We start from the raw sequence: 11,249 nt of genomic DNA, 5'->3' as shown, positions 1-11,249 counted from the left end.
AACACAATGATCAAAGGTGATCTAATGAATATATATAAACAATCCTGTAGAAGGTCACAAAGGAAAACTTAATAAATACATACCAGAATTAATATTACACAGACCACATTCTTCAGCCACAAAACAAAACAATTAGGCACAAAGATTATCCTTCTTTCCACATCTACATGCTTGGAAATTTAAAAAACACCCCTAATATGTTATGAAACAAAGAAGGAATATAATGAAAATATAAAATATTTAGAACTTGGGAAGGAATACACTATTGCAAAAATAAAGGGATGCAGCTAAAACTATAGTCTTAAATGTGTACACCCAAAAGAAAGATCAAAATTGGGGCACCTGGGTGGCTTAGTCGGTTGGGCGTCCGACTTTCGCTTAGGTCATGATCTCACGGTTCGTGGGTTCGAGCCCTGCGTCGGGCTTTGTGCTGACTGCCAGCCCAAAGCCTGGAGCCTGTTTCAGAGTCTGTGACTCCCTCTCTCTCTGACCCTCCCCTGCCCATGCTGTCTCTCTCTCTCCTAGAAATAAATAAAACATTAAAAAAAAGATCAAAATTAATAAGTTAAGTGTTCTCCACTGAAGAAGTTAAAAAGAACAACAACAACAAAAACCCCACAGAATTTACTCAAGGAGGAAGAAGAAAATAACATAAAAAAAACGACCAGTAAACCAGAAAAAGAAAGCAGATCTTTAAAAATATTTGTTTATTTATTTATTTTGAGGGGGAAGAGAGAAGGGGAAGAGAAAGGGGGGTCCCAAACAGGCTCTGCACTGTCAGCACAGAGCCCGACTTGGGGCTTGATCTCATGACTGTGAGATCATGACCCGAGTCGAAATCAAGAGTTGGATGCTTAGTGAACTGAGCCAGCCAGGTGCCCCCCAAAAGAGCAGATTTTAAAAAGATAAGGGATGGTTCTTTGAGAATTATGAAGTAGCCAAAATGCTAGCAAGACTCTTTCTTGTAGACTTCACACTGTTCAGCACTGTTGCATCTTTTCAAGATGTTTTTGGAACCTAGTTCACAGCATAATAGAAAACTTCATGGCACTTTTTTGATACTCTTTGATACTTTACTTCCCTTATGGCTGCATTGCTTGCATGTAAGAAAATACAAGGAAATCCTGACATAAATTTACTTCTTCTGCTATCATATGCATAAAACATGGCAACTTTTATTTTATTATTTTTAAAGGTTTACTATTTTGAAAGAGAGAGAGAGCACAGGCAGGGAAGAGACAGAGGGAGAGAGAATCCCAAGGAGGCGCCACACTATCAGCGCAGAGTCCCATGCGGGGCTCGAACTCATGAACTGTGAGATCACGACTTACCTGAAACCAAGAGTCAGACACATAACTGACTGAACCACCCAGGCACCCCATACATAGCTGATTTCTACAAGAGAGTATAACTGAACACAACAAAGGAAAATTCAGTTCCTGGTAAACAATCAATTATTTTCCAATGAATTCTTGGTTCTACAAATGCATTCCTAAGTTAATTCCTTTAGGGCACCTGGGTGACTCAGTCAGTTAAGTGTCCAACTCTTGATTTCAGCTCAGGTCATGATCTCACAGTTGTGAGTTTGAGTTCCCCCTCAGGCTCTGTGCTCATGGTGTGCATCTTGCTTGGGATTCTCTTTCTCCCCCTCTCTCTGCCCCTCCCTGGCTCGCTCACTCTCTCTCTCTCAAAATACATAAATAAACTAAAAACAAAATTAAAAAAATAAAAATTAAGTTAATTCTTTTAAAAAATTTCCTCAATGTATTTAAATTAAGCTAATTTTTTCACTTTAACAACTTCTGAGGAATACAATTTACCTAACAAATAAATACATCTATATAAACTGTATACCCACCAGTAATTCAAATGTTGAAATCCTAGCCCTTTGGCTTTTCTCTTTAAAGCCATGACACATTGGGACGCCTGGGTGACTCAGTCGGTTAAGCATCCGACTTCGGCTCAGGTCATGATCTCACGGTTTGTGGGTTCAAGCCCCGCGTCGGGCTCTGTGCTGACAGCTCAGAGGCTGGACCCTGCTTCGGATTCTGTGTCTCCCTCTTTCTCTGCGCCTCCCCGCCTCCAGCTCTGTCTCTCTCTGTCTCAAAAATAAATAAACATTTAAAAATAAATAAATAAAACCATGACACAGCACTTGCATGGTCCTGTGCATGAGTGCCTCCCTCAGTGTTGAGCTCTAGGCACCTCACTCTCTTCACTCTAGTCTTGATTCTGGATACATCTTCTTCCTTTCTAAAGTCACTCTTCAACTGTGGTATCGTTGGCCAGGGAGCAGAGAGAGTAATCGCGTTCCCTGAGCACAGTCACAAAGGTGGTACGTTTCCATCATTTCTCATACACGAGCCTGATGAGTATTAGGTCTGTGGTGTGGGGACATGGAGCGTGCAGCGTGGAGGCAGACTCAGCCTGCAGCAGGTGATAGGCTATCAGCAGCAGGCTGTGAGGCTTGAATCAGTACTTGCCAACACACATACAGTTTCTTTAATCTTCACAGTATTGTCAAGGTGATGCTATTGTTAGCCCATCTTACAACCTGCTCAAGATCACAAAGCCATGGGATGGCCAAGCTAAGGTCGGCATGTAGGCAGTGTGGGCTCTCAATCCCACTGAGAATCCCAAAGGGGGAACCTTCTCGATGCCCTGCTAACCGAAGATGCAGGTCCCCCATCCAAACCTGGATGTTAGAACTTGGCTACACAGCAACCTTTGATTAGAAACCTAAGCTCCACCTTATCACTCCATGGTCTAGAACTGAGCTGAGCCTCTTCCCAGTGTTTCTCAGAATCCATCCTCATCACATTTCCCAGGGGGCAAGTTGTGCATTCCTTATCTAGCCATGTGTGCCTCACTCTAATAGAACAGTCTGGGGACATGATTATCTTGTCTTCTCAGTGATGGGGAAAGTCAACACCTTGCCATGCTCTGTATCACCAGAGGTCTTTGACACATAGCAGGTAAGTTATTTTTTACTCCTTTGATTCTCTATGTATTCATCAGTAGAATCGGTATGATGTCACCCACCTCATGGCTGTAGCATGAGAATTAAATGAGATAATACTTGAAAATTCTCAGGACAGTGCCTGGCATGTAGTAAGCACCCAACGCAAGTAGCTTCTATTGTTCGTTATGGGGGTTTTATTTCCTTAGGCATCTAGGTTTACACAACGGGGGGTGGCGGACATGCAAGACACCTGCTGAGCTCTCTCCATAAGCCAAAAAGAGCTCCCCTGGTGTTTCTGTGTATTTCTCAGCAATGAATACAGTCAGAGGCAGCTCCTCTTGGGAACACAGCCCTTCGTTTATTCCCAGAAGCTGAGGTTTCTCTGTGTCCCCCTTCTGGGCATTCCTTTGGCTGGAAAAAGAAGGGGGCCCATGATCTGTTTCTTTCCAAGGGTCTCCAGGACCTTTGTTTGTATCTCTTACATTCTGGAAATATTTCTAAGACACCTCGCTTCCTGTCCCCTGACATCTGGGAAGCTCAACACCGTTCTTCAGCTTGGGAGCAGGGAGGAAAAGATCAGACACTGTTGTTGTCAATCCCTTAGACTACTTCTGTGGAAGCTCACATAGAGCTACTGCTGCTCTTGGCTCTACATTGATACAGGAAACAGGCTTGTTAACTCTTCCTTGGCTCAGGTTAGTTCTCTCTGTCCTCAGGGGTCACAAGTGGTCTAGCTGAAAGAGGCGGCATGGAGTCAAGTACGTCTGGGCTGGAGTATAAGCCTATGACCTCAGATCCATTGTAGAAACTCAAGGCAGACACACTTGTGTCCAACTCTATGAGTTGAAGTTGCCCCTCTTTTTATCCTTAATTTCCCTATCTGTACGTAAATAATATGACAGGAATAGGAATTCCCTGTTCCTTGAGATACAAAGAAAATGAGCTCAAATCTAAAAATTCCAGAACCCTCCCCTGGTTTTCTGAGAATCCTTTAAGGTCCTTATCTCTCATGGTCATCATATCAGTGAGGTTTTTCTGGACACTCTTTCTGCATTTAAACTCCACTCTACTATACTGATTTTTTCCAATTTTCTTGACCTTCTCTGTTTTCCTTGGGTTTCTGCTAACAACCACACATTCAGGATTCCAACCTCTATTCCAAGTTGTTGATCAAGATATCTCCTCTTATAGTTTTTGTCCTAAAAGGCATTTTGATGACCACTGTTAAGAAAAATGTACATTTTTGTTTAATTACATGTGAAAATTTGATTTCATTGTGATACATTGCAAAGATCAGATAGAGTAATAAAGGTCCGGTACAGTGCTGTATACCCAGGAGGGAGTGATAAACAAGTGTTAGTGGCAATTGTGAAGATTAATTGATACATGGTAAAACATTTTTAAAAAACTATAAGGCACTATAAATGTAATGGATTTTCATTATCAGTACCAAGCACTTAAGTTCTAGTAGATGTTATACTATGCTGGCCCTGTTCAAAATTACTTGGGATCATGGCGGTACATGGGCAAGTTCCTATTTCTTTGTCTGAGACACCTTCTTTAGAGTAAGATATAGAAAGCAAACTAAAGAACATTCCTCAGACAGGCTCAACGCAAGGACTACTGCATTAGAACAGGGAAGAATATGCAGGTTTCACCCAAGACATCATTATGAAGATTTTAAAGGAAAAAATGTAGACATTAATTCACAGAGTCCTTTCTTTGAATGGCGGCTGATGATGTAGAAGAAGATAGGACTGAACCCCCAAAGTCAGAATTCTAGGGCTAGATGAAAAGGCATTAACACCTACCCAGATTCTTAGTAAGATCTCACATGAGACCAGTGACAGAGTGAAGTTTCTGCAGGTGATCAAGGATCTAACTAGCACAATAAAAGAAATTATTGATACAGTGAATAATGTTTTCAAGAAATATCAATACCAGAACTGCAGGGCAGGTGAAGACCAAAGAAAGAATTTGTAAAGGACTCCAGAAGTTTCATGGATACTCTGAAAACCTATTTTAAAGATGGCAAGGCAGTAAATGTGTTCATCAGTGCCAACCGACTAATTCCTCAAGCCAACTCCATACTTCCGACCTTCAAAACTGTGGCCTAAAAGTTGGACACATTAAGAGGTGTATTTCTCAGGGGCAGTATTGAATTACCTTATTTGTACATTTTAAAGTCTGTATAAAAAATAAAAATAAAAAATAAAGTCTGTATAAATGACCAGCCTCTCCTGAAGGGGTCTAATCCAGGCTGTTGAATGGGGTTATTGCCATTTTACGCCATAGTTTTGTAAAATGTAGTTTAATCACAATCTCACAGTGAAAATTTTACATCACTTTTGTTAGTATCATTTTTTTAGGAATTATTAGCCAAAAGAATTTACTTGTCATAAATTTATGTGCCTTGATTTGTCACTGTATAACACTCCTTAAAAAGAATTATGTGCTTATAAAAGAATTATGTGCTTATTTCTGAAGTTTTAATTTGAAAGCAATTTACCACCAGATAATGTACTTTATAGAATTTGGTGGCATATATTCAAGAAATCATTTAGATCTGTTAAAAAAAAAAAAAAAGCAGAAGTCTATTAATTATATGGATTAAGGGATGTATCATAAGCATGGACTTTATACAGTGTGGAAAGGGCTGGGGATGAAAGGTCTGTAGAGGGGAATTGGAGGGTCAGAGAAGAGGCATCCATCAGCTACCGTGAGGCATAGATGCCAATGGACCATTTGGAGCTTGCAGAAAAGTCTGGAAGCTTGGTACTCTCAGCTCCTGGAATAAGAGGGTGAAGAGGACTGGGAGCCCCTTGCTCTCCGTGGGCACTGTTCTGGGAGTCTGAAGCCAGATTCCTGATGACGGGCTTAGGCTTGCTTTTGGTCTGCAAATCAGGCAGTGGGAACTGACTGGAATTTCCTGATACCCATGCAACTGCATTTTACCACCACTAACTACAATAATCTTCAAGAGTATAGTGGCTACTGCCTCACTTTTGCCTTCTCAACCTCCCATACATTTCTTTTTGACCAACTCTAACCAGGGATTCTGGGAAGCACATTTTCAGCTGAACCAAGCTGATACAATATAAAACCACCATAGTGATAATGGTCTTACCTGATGGGAATAATGGGTAAGACCAACTATTGGGCTTACCAATAATATTTTCCAGTGGAGGAATTGGTAGTGAAGACATCTTTCATTTATTTATCCATTTATTCATTTTATATTTAATGGTAATCTTCTACATTCTAAGTGCTCTTCTTATGGTTAAGAAATAGAAAAAACTATGACCCATGATATTGTATAGTTTAATATCTTAGTTCTGGTAAAGTGAGTTAAGGAGTTCATGCAAAGCATCTTGGAGGTAGAAAGGGGGAAAAGAAGAATGAATTGTGTAGAGAACTCCAGGTGTTAGGAATAGCATATGAAAGAGTATATCAAATTCAAGGAGTCTAAAGTTCATTGAAGCTAGAGTTAGCATACAGGGAGAAAAAAATTCAGTAAGATTCAGTGAACTGTGAGAGAAGAGAAAAGGTTTCCAATCTGAGAGATTATGTGTTTGGTGATTTCAATAAATGTGACATTGAATATAGAACATGATTTGGGGGAGAAGATACGGTTGTGAAGACATTGCAGAATGCTGAGCAGAGGCATCCAGCAAACAGTTCACAGTATGGGTCCAGGGACCACCAGTCCATCTCGTTCTTTTTTCATGGCACTAATTACATTTGCAACTACTCACCTAGTGCTGACCTTCCATGCCGGAATGAGTACTCTTTGGGGGCAGGAACAAAATCCCACTTTTACTTTCTTGTTACCCTAACATATCAAGTGGTGAATGGCATATTGCCGGTACTTAATAAATATTAGATGAGGGCAACTTGAGGGTTCAAGAAAGGGGCGTTCTTTGGGAGCACTGAAGAGGAGACTTGAATTTGAGATATGGATTTAAACAGTGCTTGAAGCCATGGAGGTGGGTGGAGTTCTTTTATCATACACACAATGATAAAAGAATCCCAGGGCAGGTCTTTAAGTACACTCACACTCAAGGGAATGGCAAAGAAGAAAAGTCCTGAAAATAAGTGAATAGAAAAAGTGACATTTATAAAAACAAGGAAAACATCATTTTAAAATGAAGCTTGCTGGGACACCTGGGTGGCTCAGTCAGTTAAACATCGGACTCTTGATTTCAGTTGAGGTCATAATCTCACAGTTCGTGAGTTTGAGCCCCATGTTGGCCTTCTGGCTGCCAGCACTGAGCCTGTTTGAGATTTCTCTCCCTCTCTCTCTGCCCGTCCCCTGCTTGTTCCTTCTCTCTCTTTCCCTCTCTCTCTTTCTGCCTCAAAATAAATAAGCAAACTTAAAAGAAATACAGCTTGCTATTGAAGTAGTGTGATTGCTTTAAGTCAGCCTCTGAAAGGATGGTGACACTCTCTCACCTAACATCCCCTTGAAGACCAGCTTGATTTACTTGTATTCTCTTCCTTTTGTCCTTTGAAGAATCTTTGAACCATATTTCATGAACACCCTGTATTCATTGTTTACCTCTCCCTTCCCTGGATTGTCAACATATTGCATTCCTGTGGCCATAATGATTGTTTTCTTCAGGGGTGGGCACAGTCCAAAGCTATTCCAGTTGCAATGTATCTCAGAACCTTTTGTAGGTACTCTTGGGGAGACGGCTTGCCTTCCCTGCTAGATGTGAGGGTGAGAGGTATGAAGTTTGGGGCTGCTTCCACCATCTTGCGAAAACAAGCAGAGAAGGGAGCCAACGGGAAAGAGAGAAGATCTAAGAGACAGGAAAACCAGGGCCCGGCGACTTCACTGGGACCGCCAGTCGAGCCACGCCTAAGACAAGCCCAATCTCTGTTATAGGAGCTGATAAACCTCTTTGCATTTTTATCTCAGAGTCTTAACTGACATTTAAGAAATAAAAGGTATTAGAGTCCTTTAGAAAATTAAACAGGGAGAGAGAGAGATTTAATTTTTGTAGAAGTGGGAAAAAATTCTTGTTTACCTCCACTCAGATCATAATTTTAACTATGCAGACAGAAGCTGATGTTCTTTAGAGAATATTGTCATAAATTGAACAAAAACCTTAGTGGGTGTAACATGGCTTTCTTTCTAAATAGCAACCAGCCCTACTGAGTCAATGTTGACATATGTAACTCTTTCCTGGAAGACAAGAAAATCTAAGGGTTGACTGGTTCGTTCACTCACCCTGGCTTTTGTTTCCTAACGAATGGGTAATATTAGTCTTTCAGTATGATAACATAAAGCTGACTGATTTGCATCACTTGGTATTGTCCTCCCCGTGTGTTTGAGTTTGTTCTCTTATTTAAAATGAGCTGTACTGAAACTAGGCAGTCTCTGTTTATTCAGCGGCCTCTTATGAGTGCTTGCTTCTCTCCTGGACTGAGTTGGATGAGGGAAAAGAGAGATGTGGGATAACGTGAGGAGGCTTTCTTAGCTCCTGCAGACATTCCCTAACTTTTCACCACCCCAAAGACTTCTGATGAGGCTTTTTGGTGTCTTTAGAACACTACTCACTCCATCCTGGAATAGAGTTAGAGTCCATCCCTTGCTTCACTTATGTTGAGATTCTGGCCCAGCTACGTGGTTTTAGTCAATTACCTTCTTTTGCCATGCCTTTGAATCATGGTATCCTATTATTGCCATCCTTATTTATTCTCTGGTATGCACACTTATGAACATTGGGAAGCCCTCCCCAGACCCTGCTAGTTCATTGTCTGGGAATTGGGAACAGTTCTATGTAACTTGCAGGTTTGTTGTGAGGTTTAAAGGAGAAACTAGGTATAGAACCTCACTCTCAATCTCTAGGGGTGTTCACAAGCTTGGACCACCCTCTGCAGACTCATCTTCTCTGAGATCCCCCACTCCTACCCCAACTCCTCACCCCTGGCTGTCCTCATCTCTGTGCAGCACAGGGATGTTGTGTTTTCTTTGTTGGTCTTCTGATCATTGTTATTAAATTGTGGACTGTTTTGGAGGTTCAATTCTGTCTTCAATTTCTGTATTCCCAGGGAACGAACCATGAGTAGAACACTAGCAAGGGTTCAATAAATGTATATAAAATGCCAAAAGAAAGAGAAAAGGAGTTAACTTTTAAAAAAAGCTGACCAAGTGCCAACACCTTCACATACATAATTACAGTTAATTATTTCAATAAGCTGCTTTTTACAGATGGAGAAATTAAAAGACAAAGAAGTTATGTGGTTTGTGTAAGGTCCCACAGATAGAGGTGTCACACCAGAATCTCATCCCATTTCTATTTGACTCCAAAAAGATTGCCTCAAAACAATAGAAAATCCATGTCCTTCCTAACTTCCTTAATCTTTGGTATTTTCAAGGTCACTCTTACGTCTTTATGTTTCTCAAAGAAATGAGAAAATCTTTTTTATATATTCTGTAATATATATTATATATTTACATAAATTATAATATATATTATATATGCGCATAAATTATAATATATTATATGTGCATTTACATATATGTACATGTATGTATGTATACATATCTTTTTTTTTAATTCTGGAAAAAAGACAACTTAATTTTCAAGTTAAAAATGCTTTGTTCATATGGAATCCTTAAATAAATAATTGCCTTTCCTTGACTTGAATTATCATTAAGCTATGAAGACTGTGCCAGAGATACTTTAAATCAAACTATTTTGAGGACTTTATTGTTGACTTACTGTAATGTCTGTTCATGCTGTTTGACTAGAGAGTGGTAAACAACATCATGTTGATTTTCATAGACATAAATGAATAAGGGCAGCAAATACTGAAAATTCCTTATATAATGGCTGAGCATTTGATAAGAAAACCACTTCCTTGTTTTTGTTGTTTTTAAAGTTTATTTATTTTGAGAGAGAAAGAGTGCAACGGGGAGGGGGCAGAGAGAGAGAATTCCAAGCAGGCTCTGCAATTCATTGTTTTAAAAAGACAATGAGGGCCACCTGACTGGCTCAGCGGGGCGCCTGGCTGGCTCAGTGGGTTAGACTTTGGCTCAGGTCCTGATTTCACGGTTCTTGGGTTCAAGTCCCATGTCAGGCTCTGTGCTGACAGCTAGCTCAGAGCCTGGAGACTGTCTTCGGATTCTATGACTCCCTCTCTCTCTGACCCTCCCCTGCTCACAATGTGTCTATCTCTCCCTCAAAAATAAATTAAAAAAATTAACAATTTCTTTAAATAAATAAATAAAAAGACAATGAGGGCCACCTGACTGGCTCAGTCAGTGGAGCTGCAACTCTTGATGTCTGGGTAGTGAGTTCAAGCCCCACGTTGGGTGTGGAGTCTACTTAAGTAAAAACTTTTTTAAATTAAAAAAGATTTAAAAGACAATGAAGTTGTTTTCTTTTCATAAATCCTTCTTATAAAATAAAATTTATATATCAAAGCAGTTTTAGGTCTTGGGCATAGAATAAAACCCTAAAGAAAGGTAGTACATCACAGAGATTAATAGAACAGATTCTGAAGTCTGGAAAATCTGGGTTGAAGTGCTCCCTCACTGCAAATGACTTGAAACATGACTTTGGGCAGATTGCTTATCTTTTCTCAAGCATTAGTGTCCTCATTTGTAGGATGGGAATAATGATAATGCATACCAGTTAGGAGGTTGAAATGATAACCCATATAATAGGACTGAGTAGAGCCTGCCACCTAAGGAACATTTAAGAGCTATTAGCTATTTTTTTCTTTTCATAACTAGCTCATAAGTAACTCACAGTGGCTCAATGATTTTTTTAAAAAAGTAGTCTCCACACCCAGAATGGAGCCCAATGGGAGGTTCAAACTCAGGACCCTGAGATCAAGACCTCAGATCGAGACCTGAGATCAAGAGTTGGATGCTTAACTGACTGAGCCACTCAGGCACCCCTGAATGATTATTTTATTTTATTTTATTTTATTTTTAAATGTTTCTTTACTTATTTTGAGAGACAGAGAGTGCATGTGCAAGCAGATAAGGGCAGAGAAAAGGGGAGAGAGAGTCCCAAGTAGGCACCATGCTGTCACCACAGAGCCCAACTTGGGGCTCGATCTCACCAACTGTGAGATCATGACTTGAGCTGAAATCAAGAGTTGGATGCTCAATCAACTGAGCCACCCAGTTGGCTCAAATGATCATTTTAATGCAAACTTTACATTCCCAGTCTGTATAGCCAAGTCCAACCACTAGAGATAAATACAGAGTGGTCAAGCTAGCTTAGCTGGACCAAGGGCAATCAAGTAGAGTTCCAGAGAAAAAGTG

The 11,249-nt window shown here is 40.2% G+C and overlaps 1 pseudogene; it reads left to right on the top strand.

Moving 5' to 3' along the window:
* The first annotated feature begins 2,396 nt into the window (after positions 1-2,396).
* Positions 2,397-5,079, top strand: LOC120245432 (annotated as a pseudogene).
* Positions 5,080-11,249: the final 6,170 nt, after the last annotated feature.

Source organism: Hyaena hyaena, unplaced genomic scaffold, assembly GCF_003009895.1.
Source record: "Hyaena hyaena isolate Hyena2069 unplaced genomic scaffold, ASM300989v1 scaffold_417, whole genome shotgun sequence".
In the NCBI taxonomy this organism is placed as follows: Eukaryota; Metazoa; Chordata; class Mammalia; order Carnivora; family Hyaenidae; genus Hyaena; species Hyaena hyaena.
Note: the sequence above shows the minus strand (reverse complement) of the source record. Positions and strands in the feature narration are given on the sequence as shown.